This window comes from Sus scrofa, chromosome 5, assembly GCF_054392235.1.
Source record: "Sus scrofa isolate SSC_HxYL_T2T_F1_AM1 chromosome 5, Sscrofa_HxYL_maternal_Yorkshire_Landrace_v2.0, whole genome shotgun sequence".
Lineage (NCBI taxonomy): Eukaryota > Metazoa > Chordata > Mammalia > Artiodactyla > Suidae > Sus > Sus scrofa.
In genome coordinates this window covers 84,975,403-84,988,481 of record NC_139387.1, presented here as the reverse complement: position 1 = coordinate 84,988,481, position 13,079 = coordinate 84,975,403, and the positions used below count along the sequence as shown (strand labels likewise).

Here is a 13,079-nt window from a genome sequence, read left to right as displayed (position 1 = left end):
CATTCTGAATTGCTTGTCCTTGAGAATAAGAACCCAGTTTAAGGACATTGTTAGTTTCCCTATAGAGCCTTAGGAACAAATTAGAACTTTGAGATAAAAATAATCCTCAAAAATGTCATATTTTCATCCTATTTTACATTCATTATTTGGAGAGTCTGAAAAGGATGTGCCTATCTCACTTTAATGGAAAGGTTCTATTTCAGGAAAGGCTTTTGTATGAATTTGGGGAAGGTGCTATAAAAGGGGCATACAGTTATAGCAAACCAATTTATAATGTTATTAGATATTATCTATAAGTAGAATGATGATATAATATGCTGTACAAACCAAAACATATTTGAGGATAAAAGGAGGGAACTATTATTGAGTATATCAAGTCTTTTACTACTGGCCAAGATGGAATAACAGGGACTGGATTGACCCTCCCACCTGAAAATCTAAAAAAACCAAGGAAAATATATGAAACAATGGCTTTCAAGACACTGGATATTAGACAACAAAGGGAAGAATTCCTGAGGCATTAAAAAAAATGATGTGGGTATTATGATTGCCTGGAAAGTTTTCAGTCTTTACCGAAGGAAAGGGGTGGTGGTGGTGGTGGGGAAGCAGGGCAGATGGAGTCAGGTGCTCTTTCTAAGTTGAAGTTGAAGGGAAATTTCTGAGAGTGCAGGACAAGGCAGCTAGAGTTCATAGGGCAGAGCACTAAAGAGAGAAATAGAGGGAGAGGGAGAAGGAGAAGAGTGAGGGAGGGAGAAAGAAAGAGAGAGGCAACCCAGGGCCAGGGAAACAACCCCCCAAAAGGATTAATTTTTGGTGCTCACACAAGGTAAAGAATATATCCAAAGTGGAAAACCTCATAGTTACTGGAGCATCAGGGAGAGTGCTGACTTTTGCCTCAGTAGGAGGGCAAAATTAAAATGCTTAATTTGGTCCTATTTAACAAAGCTTAAAAGCAAGACCCAAGGGCCTCAAACTATTTCCAAGTACTTTAATTCGTCCCAAAACAAATTCAAGAATTTTCATAGGAATACAAATTACCTAGCACTCAAATTCACAATGCTTGGCATCTAATTAAACCTTGCCAACATACAAATGGAAAGAAAATACAACTTCTGAAAGTGGAGCAAAATTATTGAAACAAATCAAGAACTGATAAAGATTAGACAACGACAATAAAAGTTATTTTTACTGGATCCCCCATCTTCTAGAAACCTAGAGGAAAAATTTAACATGGTAATAAAAGCGTAAAAAAAAGATTCAAATTGTGCTTCTAGAGATGAAAACTATAATGTCTGAAATGAAAACTCTATTGGATGGGATTACAGTACATTAGAGAACTGCAGAAGAAAAGATTAGCGACTTGAAAACAAAGCAATAGAAACTACTCAAAAATCAAACACAGAGAGAGCAGAGATGGAAAAAGAAAGAACGAAGTATCACTGACATCACTTCAAAAGGCTTAATATACCATTAGGTAATTGGAGTCCCCAAAGGAAGAGGGAGGAAAAATTATCTAAAGAAATAAGACACCCCCCCCAAATTCCTAAATTCAATAAAGACCATAACTCACAAATCCAAGAAGCTCAGCAGACACCACATGTAAGAAATATCAAGAGAGCTAGATTAAGCTACATCATCGTCAATTTTCCTATTAAAAATTTCAAGGAGAAAATCTTAAAAGGAGCCAGCCATAAAAGACACGTTAAGTATAACATCTCAAAGATAAGAATGAGAGATTACGTTAAGAGAGCAGTAATTGGACCGTGTAACTCCACACTATTTAGAGAGGGTGGTGTTCAACTCATCTAAGTTGCAGTCCTTTCACTTAAGACGTTGTAGTCAGTGGATTGCGGAGAGGAGGTTAACACATGTTATAGGCATGTCTGGAGGCCCAGGGCTGTGCAGTCTTAGAAGACGGTTCTGGATCTGTGCTGATTTGTTTTGTTCAGAAACAGTAAGGGAATCTCAGTTTACCCCAAAGACTTTCCCATTTAAGAATTTTCAGAAGTCACCAAAACCAAATCACCTTATTTTAATAAGTTTCATCCCAAAACATTCCACGTTGCCAAACTCCTAGACAAATCAAGAGACTGTTTTATCAAACATGGTTTAGGTTCTTGTACAAAGATGATTTTGGTATTTTTAAAAATTGGACACTGCCCATCCGGAAATATCTCACAACTCTGAACATTAGAAAGAAATCCCTTTGCTTTACTATTTGATTTAAAAAGTATTTGCTGGTAAAAGCTTTTGTTGTTGTTGCTGTTGTTGCTGAACTATATAAAGAAGGGGATATATCCTGCCACTCATGCCTGAAATACTAGGATAAATTCACAAAACTCATATTTGGCTCATGGGGTATATCTCTGGAGCAGTGAAAGATATACTTCTTTTTTAAAAAAGGCAATAAAGGTTCAGATAGTCCTGGCCAAATAAGAGATAGATAGGATTTAAAAATAGCTCCCAACAGTGCTGGGTACTCAGTGGGAAGCTCAATATTGATGGATAGTAAGACCATCCTTTGCTGGAACCTATGTAGTAAAAGAAACATTTAAGCAAAATACTTGAAAAAGAAAATAAAAGCTACCTGGTGGAGAGTCCTGTGATTACTTCTCTCAAAGAATATTTGTAATTTCATTCTAAATTCTGTTTTTAAGAGAGTGGAACTGGAATATTTAATGTTCACAGCTCCTGAGAAATGTTTAAAGAACATGTGATTTGAGGCATAACCCAAGAGCTCATTAGCACTAAACTCTGTAGTACAAACTCTATCGTATATGTTCCGAGGGTAGTCGTCAAGGATTTTCAATTAGCGAAAGAGGACTAGGATGGGAACAGTATGTTAGGAAGAGAAATCTGGTCTTTTGAGACCTGCAATCCTTTGCCGGGAGCCGTTCCTGAAGGTCTGCCTTCTGACACAGTCAAGGAGACCAGAAACCCAGACTGCACGGCATGTGTGGGAAAGCCACGGTTCCTGCTTCGGCTGCTACTTCTTTGTCTGCTTATGTTGTTTACAATGACTGCGGGAGAAGGAAAACGCCAAGGATTGATGCTTACTTATAATCGGCCAGAATTCCCTGCTGTTCTTACTATCCCCCGTTCTATGATCATCATCCGTTTCTAAGATTCCCCCCTTTTTCTGAAAAGAGCCCCTAATAAAATGCTTTCATATTTGGACTGTTATTGTTTAACCTGTGGAAAACCCTGGACGCAAAATAGAGGCTTGAGGCACAGGTCTCTCTTTGCTCCAGCAGGCAGATATTTTCCATGTCAGGGGCTGGTGGATGAATAGGGTAGATATGGGGCCATAGTTCAAGGAAAACGTGTGTGGTTTGTACCAAGTAGTTGGAAACAGGTCAGGAAAATACCCATTTCCAGTCAATTGTATATTGATACGTCAGGCCTATTGGCCCAACCCCAAAGAGTGTAAATGCCACGGCTTCTATTTCGAGGAGAATTAAGTAACCGTTAATAAATATAGCTTACCTTTGCTAATGGAAAGGAGTTAGGACTATACAGAGAGATTTCTACAGTAAGGTAGTTAACAGACTTACACTTTTCTGCTCTATGAGAACTAGGTCTCAGTCATAAGTACATCTGATTTTAAGTAGTCAAGAGAAAAGTACAAAGAAAAGGAGCATTGTGTGTGTCCCCCTGATACGTAAAAATATTCAATGGATTGGAAAGTTCAAAAATGTCCAAAGATGTATGACGCATAATATAAGGAAACAAAAAATGTGTATAAACTGAGCCTGTACAAACCATAAACGAGCAGTCCTGCATAATCACCAGGCCTGTGTCCATTCCTACGCCGACGCCGCCCATCCTTCGGGAAAACCTGGTCCAGCTGGAGTGGGACTCCGGCAATCCTTAATTTCAGGGCTAGGCTGTTGGTTTTTTTTTTTTTTGTCTTTTGTCTTTTGTCTTTTTAGGGACGCACCCGTGGCATATGGAGGTTCCCAGGCTAAGGGTCGAGTCGGAGCTGTCTCCACCAGCCACAGCCACAGCAATGCGGGATCCTCAACCCACTGAGCGAGGCCAAGGAGCAAACCCGCAACCTCATGGTTCTTAGATGGATTCATTTCTGCTGCGCCCCGATGGGAACTCCAGTGCTAGGCTTAATTTAGGCACGGAGGGCAATTGATACCTAAATCACAAACTCATTTATGCATTACAAACTCATTTTGCTGTATCGTCTCTTCTAGCCCTTTAGGCTCTTCCCTGTTTCCAAACATGCAGAATTCATGGCCATGATAACACACTTGGACTTGACGGGAGGAACACATTACTGTTTTATTTGCAAATCCTACCATTTCCTTATCTCCGTTTAAGCCTCTCCTCTCCCAAGGAATGTGCCTACCCTCTAAGCACATACTCCATATTGATATTTTTTGTTTTGTTTTTGAGAACTCCAATTTTCCTTTCTTAGTCTTAGCTGCATTAGTCCCATAATGCTTATAACAAACTAATTCTTAGAGTGGGCTTCTGTATGTGTTTCAGAAATTAACTGGCTACGATGTCCTTGAAGACAGGGACTCTGACTTATGTGAATTGAACAAAGCCCTCTCCTCTCCTGTATATATGTGAAATTAGATATATTGCCTGAGTAGATGCAACGTGAATAAATTTTCACTAATTCCACTCCCCACCATTACTCCACATACTATACCAGTCTCCTCATTGTAGTCAGAAACTAGAGAGAAGAATTTTAGCTTTTAAATTCACTTTGTATGTTCCATACTGTCTGCAGCCACGTGGCTTAAACTTGCCCTGAAGAGGATTATAATTGAATATTAAGGAAAAAATTGCACCATCATTTTGCAATTCTCCCCATCAAGAGGTGGAGTCTGTTTCTCTACACTTTTTTTTTTTTTTTTTTTTCTTTTTCAGCTGCACCCGTGGCATATGGAAGTTCCCAGGCCAGGGACTGAATCTGAGCTGCAGCTATGACCTATGCCTTAAGTCGCTGCACCAGGTCAGGGATTGAACTTCTACCGCCACAGCGACAGGGTCAGATCCTTAACCCATGGTGCCACAGTGGGAACTCCTATTTCTTTACACTTTGATTCTTGGTTTGGCTTTTTGATTCCTTTGAGCCAGTGAGACATGAGCAAGCATGGAATAAGCAGTGGCATGACCAATGCTTGTTCACTGGGACTTCTCTCTTTTGCTATTTTTGGAACCAAGCTGCCACATAAAAAAGCCCAGAGTAGCCTGCTAAACACTGGAGGCTTGTGACCTAGTTATTCAGTTGCCTTAGTCAATCACCGGACATGCCCGTGAGCCATCCAGGACCACCAGCCCCCAGTCAATCCACCAGCTGACTACTACCAGGTGAGCGGGCCCAGGTAAGACCAGCAGAGGAATTGCATGACTAAGTACAGCCCAAATGCAGACCTATAGAATTAGCTATTATTATGAACGAATAAATAATTATGTTCGAGTCTCTAAGTCTGGGGATGTTTTTGTTAGACTGCAAAATAAAACGGATTTCATATATAATAAAATCAAGATATTAAAAATCTCATTTGTATGCATATTTGGCAGAAAGCTGCCTGTGCTTTAAGGAAGACTGTATACACCGTCTTTAGAGCCTTTGGGGAAAGAATGAAGAATTATGCTCCCTGGCTGCATCTAAGAAAACAAACATACAAATAATCAAAAGAAATAAAAAGAATCCTACTGGCAAACTCATCTAGTTAAACTACATTCCACAGTGGAGGGGCAGGAACAGCTTCTTTCCTCCTTTCCTAGAAGGCAAAAATAGAGACAAAAGCAGTAAGAAAAGGACAGCATTATAGCTTCCTGTTCAGCTAATATGATTGTTTCATCACAAATATTTTTTAGTTGCTGCAGTGCTTCAACAGACAACATAAACTGAACTAACAGACCAGGAATTAAGCCAAGAACTCTTCAGAGGCCATCTGATTTAATTCTCCCTGCACTTCTGGGAAGAGAATGTGCTCTGATGCCCATGGTACAAACGAAGAAACTGGACTTAAACCGCTTAAATAACTTGCCCAGGAGAATATTTAACTAGTAAAGTGGTGGGGCTGGAATTTGAATCCAGGCAGTCTAGATTCCAAACCACGGGTCTACACTCTTAACTAAAGTGCTACACTGCTTCCTAAATGAAGAGCTGGAACAAAACACTGTGTAAGGAGTGCTTTATATTTTAGGATCCTACTTTGGATGATGGGAAGGGATAGCTTGGCTTTTATTTTAACTGTCCTCTGGAGGCCTTGAAACTAAAAAGAAAAGGTGCGACCATTAGGCTGCTTTCATGTTGGAGTCCATCATTTAAAATTATTTTCCAGGAGTTCCCTTTGTGGCTCAGTGGCTAATGAATCCAACTAGGAACCAGGAGGTCGTGGGTTCGATCCCTGGCCTTGCTCAGTGGGTTAAGGATCCAGTGTTGCTGTGAGCTGTGGTGTAGGTTGCAGACGTGACTCGGATCCTGTGTTGCTGTGGCTCTGGTGTAGGCCGGTGGCTACAGCTCCGATTAGACCCCAACCCTGGGAACCTCCATAAGCCTCCAGGGCAGCCCTATAAAGACAATAAAAAAATAATAATAATAATTTTATTTTCCATTGTTTTTAGTTGTTAAGCGTTGGATTCATAGGAGGGAATGATGTATCTTCATAGTAATGAAACCTGGTTAATATCAGAATATGAGAGATAAGGCCCCCTTCTATTCCAGAAAAATTATAAACAGGATCCCAATGCATGAGATTAAAAAGGCTCATAGATTCACACAACCACCACAAGCTGAGACCTGAACAAGATAGAACCCACTTGTAACTCAATTTATTAAGTCAATCAAATGAACTCCCATACTTGAAGTGCCTTGCATATTGTAAAGTGTTGTACAAATATACAAAGAGTTCATTGTTTTTTTGCTAAATCAATTCTTTAGGAATGTAGACAGGATAGGAAAAAAAAACGGCAGGGCCGTAAAGCCAACAGAGATTGAATTTCATGATTGATTCTATTATGTGGTTCATGCCTTATAGCAAAACATCCTGGGAATATCTTCAGTCTCCTTTGTCAACTTGATGAGAGCCTCATGCTTTAACAACTATTGACATGACAAGCTGCATACTTGAGTCTCTCGTAGAGCTCTGTGTAATATTATAAAACAGAGATGTGGTTCCATATTTTCCCAAGTCATTTAAATTTTCTCAGTTTCCTTCTCTGTAAAATGGTTATTGTAGGATAGTTGTGAGATAAGGATAAATGTATATGAAGATGCTGCTATAAGAATTCATGCATTTATTTGTGTTATACTTCTTTGATGTGGAAAATATGTACCAAGACCTTACTCCAACATAGTAAATTCAAAACCTGGGCCTCTAAGCCAGTGTTTCCCAAAAGGCCTCATTACAGTCTGTTTGCAACAAAATTGGAAGGATATAAACACTCCATCCTCAACAAGCTCTCTCTGTCCTTGCAGTGCTCCCCTGGCCCCGCTTTCCCTTTCTTCTACCTTTTTGCAGATTCCTTAGCAGCTACAGTCATATATCCAGCCAACATTAGTATTTTATTACCGCAAATAGTGCTCTCCCACTGTCTCCCTACGACCTTTATTTTCCCTTGTTTGCTGAAATGTGCTGAATGATGAGTCAGTCCGTGGCTTAACACATGAAAATATAATGGTTTTCTCAGAAATCGGAATAGAGAAGCGTCTTTGGTTAAACCACTGTTGATATTTAAAAACAGAATGCGCCTTTTAAAAGTTACAAAGAGGAGTTCCACATGTGGCTCAGTGGTAACAAACCCAGCTAGCATCCATGAGGATTTGGGTTCGATCCCTGGCCTCGCTCATTGGCTTAAGGATCTGATGTTGCTGTGAGCTGTGGTGTAGGTTGCACACACAGATCAGATCCCGAGTATCTGTGGCTGTGGTGTAGGCCAGCAGCTGCAGCTCTGATTCGACCCCTACCCTGGGAACTTCCATATGCTGAGGGTGTGACCTTAAAAAAAAATTTGCAAAGAATGTGTTGCTATTAATAAACATTCTCTAAGTATTAATTGAAGCAAACTCCCCATAACTCAAAATGTGTGTTTGCTTTTTATTTATTTATTTGGTCTCTTTAGGATCCGCCATGGTTTCAGCTTTGGGACCACACTCTGGTCAAGTCCATGCAGGCAGGAGCCAGATATCTTTAGGAATTGTCAGGAGGCACCACCTTGGAAGTAAAAGGAGGGAAAGAAAGCAGGAAGAGGCTCCCTGTGTGTGGCTCACTGTTAAAGGGCGAGATTATAATTTTATTTGTTTATTTGATTTTTAGGGCCTCACCTGCAGCATATGGAAGTTCCCAGGCAAGGATCGAATCAGAGTTGCAGCTGCCAGCCTACGCCACAGCCACAGCAACGTGGGGTCCCAGCCACGTCTGCAGTCTACACCATAGCTCATGGCCGTGCCGGATCACCAACCCACTGATCGAGGCCAGGGATTGAACCTGCATCCTCACAGATACTAGTCGAATTTGTTTCCACCGTGTCACAATGGGAACTCCCTACATTTTTCTTTTTTACGTGGTTACAGTCTACAGAGTTATTGAGCTAGTTGGGACTGAGTCCAACATTCTCTAACTCCAAAGCTCTGCAGTTCCTCTTTTTAAAAATTAAAAACTTTTTTTTTAAATTAAAAATTATGTATTTTCATTTTTTTAAACTTTAAAATTAAGAAAAATTAAATGAGGAGTTCCCGTCGTGGCGCAGTGGTTAACGAATCCGACTAGGAACCATGAGGTTGCGGGTTCGATCCCTGCCCTTGCTCAGTGGGTGAAGGATCCGGCGTTGCCGTGAGCTGTGGTGTAGGTTGCAGACGCGGCTCGGATCCTGTGTTGCTGTGGCTCTGGTGTAGGCCGGTGGCTACAGCTCCGATTGGACCCCTAGGCTGGGAACCTCCATATGCCGCAGGAGCGGCCCAAGAAATAGCAAAAAGACAAAAAAAAAAAAAAAAACTAAATGAAAAACATTTAAATTTCAATTATTTTAAATTTGTTTTTGTTATTAATTTTTTTAATATTTAAATTTTTTATGAAGAACCTTTGACAGAACCTCCCCAAACTCCTTCCTTGTGGGAGACTCTCGCTCCACTGTTTCCCACTGGGCTGATCTTGACGCAAAGTGCGTATCTTCCCCAGCACTCTCCTCCTTGCTGCTTTTCGTTTCTCCTCCTTGCCCCCTCACCTTGCCTGGTCGCCCAGGCGTCTTTCAGCCTCCTCCTGCTACTGTGACGACCTGGGGTCGTCAGGTTAAAGGACCCAGGTGGGAGTGTCCTTCCTGGATCCTCCCAGGAGGGAGAGCAGTGGTCTTTAACTACCTCGCTTGCAACTAACTCCTCTCGTGGCTACGACACTCATTAAAGGCCAACAGGGGCTCAGTGTCCTCCTTGGGATTGTTTGGATTTTTCAATAGAAGGCAGAAGAGTGGCAGAGTTTAAGCAATGGGGTGGACTGGTGGAACTGGGGACGGGCCATTTGGGCAGGCGCATTGTTCTAGCCTAAGTAGAGAGGGCAGCAGCTGCCTTGACAAGAGAAAGTGCCTGGCTGCAATCAGCTGGCAGTGCTGGCTTTAGACAAGGGTACAGGCTGGAGATAGAAATTTGTATTTCTGACTCTGGTATAGATGAAGCTTGAAAGAAGTGAAGCTTAAGGCTTGTTTGGTGGATGGTAAACAGACAACTGAATCGGAGGTTTCCTCTTAAGGAGAATTCCTGCTAGCGTCACTTCTATTTTTTGCCCATATTTCTTTCCTTGCCTCCATTCCCATTTTGACCTTGGATGTGCACAAATCTAAAAACCCCAGGTCATCCTGAAAGGGAGGAAAGGTCTTTCACTACGGAACCCAGCCACCCCCGTGAAGGGGTATAGAGAACATTGCTGGGGACAGATGCTGCGGTGGCTGTGAAGCAGAGTGAGGATGAAGAATCATAGCGCTCCTTGTTAGGATTCAAAGCATCAGAGCCCTGGGGGGAAAGAAGACAGCAGAGGTCCACTGGGTACTTCCCCTCACCTCCTTTTTTGGCAGCCCCCTTGGCATATGGAATTCCTGGGCCAGGGATCAGATCTGAGCTGCAGTTGCAACTGACGCCACCGGCCCAGCTGTGGCAATGACACATCCTTAACCCAATCTGCCAGGCCTGGGTTGCAACCTGCCTCCCAGCGCTCTGGAGAGGGCTCCGATCCACTTGCACCAGCCACAGCGGGAACTCCTCAGAGGGTACTTCTTAGCGCTTGTAATGCTGTTTCCTGGTGGGTGACCTGTCATCCTCTGGAATGCCCCCCACCCCCCACCACCAAGGCCAGAAGGCCAGAGGTTTGTGCAGTTTGCCCTCTGGAGATAAAGCATCCCCCCTCCACTGCCCCCCCATGATTCAGACCTTACCTCCTTCTGCTCATTTTCCCATCACCACTCAATTCAGTTTCTCATGCTGCTTGCTACTTAAAGCATTATTTCCTAAAATAATGAGAAACAGCCATTTCCCATCCCTTTCTGTTGTGCCTACATTTATGTGGTTTTTTTTCTCAACCTGTCGGCAGTGTTCAATTATATCCCTGTCTTTTTCAGTATATAAAAAATAGAGCTTTAGCGCTTTCCCTATGACTCAGGACAGCTCTCTACAACAGCAAAAGCCAGAAAGTAAACAGGAGAGATGAAAAAGAAAACTAACAGAGAGATTATATTCTGTCCAGAAAGGCCCCCATTCCTCGAGTATCAGCCTAGCTGGGTTTCACCTAGGTCTAGAGTGGAAACCAACTGGTCGATGGATCTCTTCAAAAAAAAATTTTTTTTTTAAAAGAACATATTTGACCATAAAGTACACAATGTTTCTGAAGACAACTGGGAAATATTTGAGGTATGACTATAAGCATGGAAGACAACATCACAACCATCGTCCTTCTGCTGAAGCCTCTTGAGAGTCAGAAAGTATTTTCTTTTTTCTCAAATCTGTTTCACACAATAAATCCATTTGGATCACAACACCAGAGAGAGAGACGTATTCAAGTAAACTCCGGCTAAGGAGAAAATTAGGTATTTTTCTGTCATTCTGCCTTCCTGAAACAGAATGGTGGACACGCAATCTCTTATGCAATATGTTACATGGGACACAGAGAACTTGAAAAATGGAATTGGGAAAAAGTGAAACCTAATATAACTCATACCTGATTATCAGTAGAGGAGAATTTTGGAGCTGATTTTACAGGGTCCTTAAATGTTTGTGATCGCAATGAACCAAGGGTGCTGGGAACAGAGCCCTAAAGTCTAGGAAGGAGTTTGGATGTGTTAGGACGGTGGCGAGTCAAGAGAAACAGGTTAGAACAGTGAGATCGAAAGCCGGTTTATCCACCAACAGAGTGGCCGGGAGCCCCAGCAGCAAGAACTCAGGCTCCCCGCTACTGGGGCAAGGACTTTATTGTCAGAGTTTTGCACGATGGGTCACGTGGTCTCTAGGAGACAGGGGAAGGGGGCTTGGGAAACCGGGAAGGAGGATTTAGGTCGTTAAGTGTGAATTTGAACAGTCCTTTTGGCTCTGTTTTTTCTGAGGATTAACAGCTCCTTAAATTATCTTGGTCCTGGGGCCTTCATTCGTGCTGGAATCTTGTTCCTGCTTCTTGGTCAGCTGAAATGATATCTGGGGCCCAGCGGGGTGGGGGTGGGGGGATCTTGACAGTGTGGTTGTGGTACGCCCTCCATTTGGTCTCCTCCCTCCAGTTTATAGATACCGCCTAACAGGGTAAGTTTTCTCCAGTTATTGCTTGGAGATATGCTAGAGGAAGTTCCCCGATATAATAGAGAAATCCGCCCATGATGACTGATGCCTCTGACTAGCAGCAACCTCCGGGCAGCAAACTTCTGTAAAATGTGTGCACAGCTGCAGGCGCCTCCCCCTTCACCTTTATGACTTATCTCTTGATATTTTCCCTTTCCTCTTTGCTCTGCCCTTAGTGGACAAAACAAAAGATGTCTTCTGTGAGAACAGCCCCTCCCAAGGGTGCGCCCGTGAGCCCTGAGGAAACTCAGGAGAGACGCAAAGAGTGGCCCTCAGCTGAGGTGCAGATCAAAGGAGTGATTCCAGGAAGTCCAGACTCTTCCATCTTCCCAGAGAAACTGGTTTTCTATACATCTTTTTCTGTATATCTGGTTATCTGTAAACCTTTTGTTCCTACTGAGGCGGAATAATAATTCAGGTATTTGGTGTAGGAACCTGGGCTTGGATGTATTCCCTGATTAATGTTCACAGTTTAACATTTGTAAAAACAAGTCAAGGCAAACAGGCCGTGCCTGTTGGAAGATGAACTATAGAAAGTGCATTTGTTTTACGTCCAGGTGGACATTAACCCCTGACCTATACGTTTGGCTGTTAGCAAAAAAATGTCAAGAGTGGCGACTCGAAGTCTAAGGGGAAGAACAAAAGGACCATAAAACTTACAGAGCATCCCTGATTTTAAATCCCTACTGGACACTGATATGGATGCGGGGCAAGGCCAATAGGGAGAAGAACTGATAGCAGGACCCCTTGTTGGTACTCCAGTCTTTAAGAGATAAAACATCCTTAGATTAGAGAACCGGAACTCTTCCTCCCCCTCCTGGTGTCTGTGCAGGGAGCTATCTGTCTTCCTGCAATAAAGACTCTTGCTTGCTTGCCGCCTGTATGTTCTAGAAGTTCATTCTTGAGCTGGGTGAACATGAACCTGGATTCCGGTGACATATTTCTGGTAACACCACTACCTTCCCTTTGCTGCAAAAATTCATATATCCTGGTATCCCTCTAACCTCCTCGCTGCGGTTTCTTGGGGTACCTGAGATGCTGTCTCCTGGGCTTAAGTCCTCACTTCACCCCTAATAAAACTAAACTCTCAACTTGCAGGTTGTACTTTTTTTTTTTTCTAATTGACAGAAGTTTCCTATGTGAAGTTTCCTTTCTCTTTTGCATGCTGAGATAATGTCTTTAAAGCTTTGATGGGGTTCAGGGCAGGCTGCCACACAATATGCCACTTATTAGTTTGAATTAAAGTTACTTAAGAAGACCTGGGGCCAGAAGGACACTCTGACCCTCCCAGAGAGCA

General features: G+C 42.4%; 1 protein-coding gene and 1 long non-coding RNA gene across 4 annotated transcripts in view; both read left to right on the top strand.

Moving 5' to 3' along the window:
- The window catches only part of RPAP3 (RNA polymerase II associated protein 3), a 167,157-nt gene that overhangs the window by 120,383 nt on the left and 33,695 nt on the right, over nucleotides 1-13,079 (top strand). The window lies entirely within an intron of this gene.
- Nucleotides 5,210-8,051, top strand: LOC110260773 (uncharacterized). The gene is made up of 2 exons (XR_002344180.2): nucleotides 5,210-5,334; nucleotides 5,848-8,051. It is a non-coding gene; the product is annotated as an uncharacterized LOC110260773 (long non-coding RNA).